This window comes from Enhydra lutris, unplaced genomic scaffold (genome assembly GCF_002288905.1).
Source record: "Enhydra lutris kenyoni isolate GAN:26980312 unplaced genomic scaffold, ASM228890v2 scaffoldscaffold54, whole genome shotgun sequence".
Classification (NCBI taxonomy): Eukaryota; Metazoa; Chordata; class Mammalia; order Carnivora; family Mustelidae; genus Enhydra; species Enhydra lutris.
In genome coordinates, this window is record NW_019154138.1 from 2,203,661 (window position 1) to 2,209,660 (window position 6,000).

A 6,000-nucleotide genomic window follows, 5' to 3' on the forward strand; every position below is an offset into this window, starting at 1 on the left:
TTTTCTTTATCCCTTCATCCATTGTTGGACATTTAGGTTGCTTCCACTTCTTGGCTATTGTGAATAATGTTTCAATGAACATGAGGGTGCAAATATCTCTTGGAGATACTCTTTTCAGTTCTTTTGGCTGTATTTCCAGAAATGGGCTTGCAGAATCATCAGGTAGTTCTGGTCTTGGTTTGAGGAAACTTGGTAGTGTTTTATGTAGCAACTGTACCATTTTATATTCCCACCAACAGTGCATGGGGGTTCCAATTTCTTCACATCCTTACCTCATCTGAACCATTTTTGAGTATATAGTTTGGTAGTGCTAAGAATATTCACATTTGCGCCAACAATCTCCAGAATGTTTTCATCTTGCAAAGGACCTACGCCATTTGGGTTGGTGTCTATTGCTTGAAAAAGTGAAAAAGCCCTAATTTATACACCCCAGTATGGTGCACCCCAGTTCCCTGGTGCAACAACATGTCAGACCATTGTTGCTTTGTACCAGTGGGTGAATGTTAGGATGATGGGAGAAGGCAGTGTCCTGGAGTTTCTGAGACAGGATTAGCAATGCTCCTGAGAGCTTGGGGAAGACACTTACACTTTGGGGTTCTCTGTGGGAGAAGGATGATAATCCAGTGTGCTCAGATAAGGAGGACAGGTCACATATCCAGACCTCTTCCCCCTGGCAGTCACGGAGAACTGTGTTTTTGCCTAACAAAAACAAATGTTCATTCTTAGCTGAGTGACTCCAAATTCGGCAATCCCTGGGGCACCTGTTCCAAATGTTAATGCCAGGGCCTTGCCTTTTTCTTCAGGATGGGACATTCTTCAGGAGGCTATGCCTCAGGTCCAGGTAAACAATTCCCAAATTCAGACCTTGAAACAAATGTTTGCCTTCGAGATAGCAACCACTTACACACCTCATAGAGTTCACAGGCCAGGAAAAAGGCTACCTTGAGAGCACCCGGTGTACTATTCCCATTGCATTTTCTTTTCTTTTCCTTACAGAAGGACTGTTGAAGGTCATGTTACAAACCGGATATGTGTCACAACAGATGGAGTTCTTCTCTGATGAAAGAGGTAGTTGGGGAAACAAGTGCTTGGCTTCGTGATTTCGGAAGTTCTGATCTGTCAAAGCCAAGAATAGCCTTGTAAAATAGCCTTGTAATAATAAATGGAAGAAATTGCTTGAGATTCCAAGGGAACCGTGATTTAGTGATTGTCCCAAAGGAAAACTAGGGTATGTTGGCTTCTCTCGCTTCTCTCCTATCTACTGCCTCCTGAGAGATGATGACTCATTTGTAATTTATTAGCTAATTATGCATGGGCAAAGGAGTATGAATCACTTCATTTAGATGATAATAATTAGCGAGGGCTTGTTGGAGTTCTTTCTGTTGGGGTTCTGAGTGTTTTTAGACAACAGAGGTGCTGTCGAGGCCAGGATACATTTGGGGAGGAGGTACTCCATTTCCCCCTGCTCCTGCCCAGCTAGCAAGTCAGTTCCGTCCCAGCTCCTCCCCTGACTTCTTCCGACTACATCACTTTCTGATTTATTTCTAATTCATCTCTTACAGGCTCTACGAATGTGGGCAAATCACCTTACTTCTCTGAACCTGATCTGTAAAATGGGATCATCTACTCTTCCTGCTCCCATGTAGGAGGCTGGCTGGGTGCCTGGAACTTTAGACCAGGAATTTGGAACTACTGGCTGCTCGGTTTGCTCCTGATCCCTCAGAGGGTCAGGGAGATGCCAGCCCTTAGAACCCAGCAACTCCATTGCTTCGTACTCACTGCAGAGATGAACTGCATGTGTGCACACAGATACAGGCACCAGGATGCTCTTTGCATGGTGACGTTTATCAGCAAAGAGCAACAGACACCTCCGTGTCCAAGAATAGCTGAACAGCGAAATAAAACGTGGTATATTCAAATGATGGAACACTACCAAGCAGTTACAAGGACTGACCTAGATCTCTGTATGTCAGTATGGATAGTGGCAAATGGCTAAACAATATATCTGGTAGGATCTCATTTATGCTAAGAAATTAATACAAAATAGTGTTACACATTTCCTGTGGGAAACTATTTATATCTATATACCTATATTAACCAATCATCTACAAATTTGTACTCTGGTAAAAGATAAAACAGGTCCAGAAAAATGCATCAAATTAATAGCTGAAAAGTATCAGAATTATTATAAAGTCCCTTTGGCCATCTCATTCTTTGATCCCAATGATTTGATTACTTCCGTGGATAGCAGGACCTGCACTTGGAAGGATGACAAAGGAGACTTTAGTTTCATCTGACTGTTCTAATTAAACTAATTGTTTATTACACAATTGTAAACACCTGATACCCCACCTTGTTTCATGTTTTGCTTTGGACCCCAGAACCTCCTTCCAGCCCATGGCCATCCCTGTCTCAGCCCTCCACCTCCTCAACTCTGCTCCTCTTTTTATACTAAGACAGATTTTAATAAAGTTTCTGCATATGGAAGAGGATTATGGGTTCATCTGATTTCCGCTATTTGAAGTCCTAGGGGAAGGAAAGCCTTGTTTAACTCAATTCATAACACTATTAATCCAACCATAAACCTTCCGACGACTTGAAAGGAGAGAGGAGAATTCACTACAGCTCATCTCTAAGAGGCAAATCCTTCCTCTCACATACCAGCAGGAGAGACCTGGGGACCACAGGCCCCTCTGTCTCTCCGAAGGTCATTCAAAGAAGCAGAATGCCAACACAGAGCCCACTTAAAGGAACTCTTGTCCCACGAAGTCCCTGTCCTTCCGTGCTTTCTACATGGGGTAACAGGGGCCCAGAGAGGTTGTGTGACTGTCCAAGTTCACAAAACTAAAAAGCAGAAACCTACTAACTCAGCTTTCCTGATTTAAATCAAGGTGCCCACCCACCATAAAAGTTTTGAATGCCCTTTTATAGGTTTACATACAATCATTCTACTTGTGGAAGTCTAGTCCAAGAAAGTAATTGTAAATATGGAAAAAGCCATGCCCTGAAATGTTCACCACAGCATAATTCATAATTTTAAATCCTGAATCAGGCTGCATGTATACCACCAGGGAAACAGTCCACTAACAGTAACCCATTACTCAATAGGTTATTACACCAAAAATCATTCAAAAGTCTCAAAAAACATAGATAATGCTCCTACATTGCTGAGCAAAAATGGCAGGTGAAAAAGGTGTATATAAGGTTGTTATATAGTTTTATTATAGTTTCATGAAAAATATATGTATAGGAAAAAAAGACTGAAAGAAACAGTAAATTGCCACATGAAAATTTGTCACTGATTTCCCATGTATTCAATAAAACATGAGTGAGTGTGCTTTATTACTGTGGGACCATGATACATATTCCTCTTTCTTGATTCTGTTCCCCCCCCCACCGCAAATATTTTGTAATGTGCTAATGTTGTTTTTTAATGAATAAACTTCAATTTTGAACAAGTAGTTTCACCTATTGTCTTCGGTCAGTTTTCCTTCGGAACAGACTTTAAGTGAGAAATTTACACACAGAAGTTTGATAGGAAGAGACCTCAGGGTGAAAATCTGTGCAGATTTTCTACGCAGAGCAAGGGATGCAAGCTTGGACAGAGGGGAAGCCTGGGCTGCAGTGCAGTTTCTCATTTGATTGATGAGCAGCTCCGCAGGTGGGATGGGCTTCAGGTTGTCCAGAATTGAGATGTGGGGACCGGCCTCTGTTCCCTCATAAGGACAGGAGTTGGATGGGGACTGCTCCTATGGAGAAGGTGCAATCTTGGGAAAGGAAGCTTCTCTCAGCTGCAGGAAGCTCCTGGGGATGGCCACAGCTCTGACCCATCATCAGAGCCAATGCTCTGGCAGGCAGCTGAGGGAAGGAGTGCCTTGGTCCTAAAGGAGGGATCATCAAAGCATCAGAGTGCACCAAAGCATCTACTAAACCTATAAGAATGGACCGTGTGCCTGGCAACAAAGCTATGAGTTAGGGCATGTGGAAGAGGTCCCATTTCATAGATGGTGAAACCAAGGTATAGAGCACATGTATGGCGCTTTCCAGGTCACAAAGGCAGAGAATACATTTACTTAAGAATTATGGTAGCTTGGGGCACCTGGGTGGCTCAGTGGGTTAAAGCCTCTGCCTTCGGCTCAGGTCATGGTCCTGGTGTCCTGGGATCGAGCCCCACATCGGGCTCTGTGCTGGGCAGGGAGCCTGCTTCCTCCTCTCTCTCTGCCTGCCTCTCTGCCTACTTGTGATCTCTGTCTGTCAAATAAATAAATAAAATCTTAAAAAAAAAAAAGAATTATGGTAGCTTGCCTTGGACAAGAAGCCAGGCTGTCTGTCTACTGTCTACTGCACCATCCTGCCTGAGGCATAGCCTGAGATTTCTGTCATAGGGCCCAGGAAGCTGGGGAAGCTGGCCTATGCCCTGGGGGTCTGAGGCAAAGAACAGGGCTTCCATTAGATCTCTGCTGGTCTCTGGTGAGCCAACTGGAAGGAATGAGGGAAGAGTGCCCACCCAGGAAGCACAAGTTCTGGTATCCTCAGTCTTGGGTGTTGACAGCAGGCTGCCTGCCAATCCCACAGGAGCTTCCTCAAGAAAGAGGGGACAGTGCAGATGAGGTCAGTGAGCAATTTGATTCTGGTTTACTGGGAAACATTTCATGTGGCACTGGGGACACAGCAATGAATGAGGCAGATGAGGAGGTCCTTGCCCGAGTGGGTCTAGAGTTTTGGAGGACATCCTAGAGAGGCAGTGGATTGTATGGTCTCAGAACTCAGGCTTGGGGGTCAGACAGCCTATGTTTGAATCCTGGCTCCCCGCATCATGAGACCATGAGAGCAGAGGCATGCTTCCCGACCCTGCCTTGTTTTCCTTAACTGTAAAAATGGGATGATGATAGCTGTGCTCACCTGATATTTTCTTTCCAAGCCACGTTCATGCACTTTACCACTTTCAGTCCTGAAAACAACCCTGAACACTTAGAAATATACACCCAGTGGAGGTGCCCGTGGTGACCAGGCCTGTGAGGAATCTATCCCCAGGGGCTGCTGTTTCTGCTGGGGAGCCCAGACATTCTGCCAGCTGAGCCTCTTTTATGTCCTAGCAGAGTTGTTCATGCATCGCCACACCACTGCAGCTCGGTGGCTTGGATAAAAAGCCCTCACATTCTCACACACAAGGCTTCTGGTTGCCCCTTGTCACTGGGTGTGTCCCTTATACCCCAGGAGGAGCCAGCCTCGGCAGGGTTGGGGTCCTTCCTGGCTAGGTAAGAAGATCCTTGGGAGTTAGTTCCTTGACCCCGGTTAATGTCACCTAGACTCTCCAGAGATGTTAACAGCTGCTCCCGTGTGGCCACGTAATTACTACTCCTTAAAATAAATTCCAAATATAAATGCAACATAGACATATGATAAAAATGCAGATGGCATGAGAAGGTGAATCGTGCAAATAGTGCACATCTCTTCTCCTTCCTTACCTTACCTCACAACCCCACCTCTTCAGAAGTAGATTCCCCAGGGAAATTCATTAATTTCTCGAGGTCTGTACCAGCCTACATATTCATATATTCTTAAAATATATACAAATGGGTTATAATAGAGGTACAGCTCTGCCCTGTGTCCTTTCAATTAATAGTGTTTGATAGAGGCAACATGTTAGTACACATAGAGCTACTCGATCTATTTTAGTGGATATAATATTAATTCTAATTCTTGTAAGGGCTACCACTAATTTAGAATTCACTTGAATTTTTCCACTTAATTCTAATTCTTTTTAAGGTATTCACCATGTTTTATTTAACCATATAGCTCCTGACGTCAGTTCCAACTTTTGTCTACACAAACCATGCTGCGATAAACATTTTTGAACATATATCTTTGAGAGTATACTCTTGGGATGTCGTCCTAGATATAATCTTATTTTAAAGTTCTACATGGGAATTTTATTTTATTTTTTAAAAAGATTTTATTTATTTATTTGACGGAGATCACAAGTAGGCAGAGAGGCAG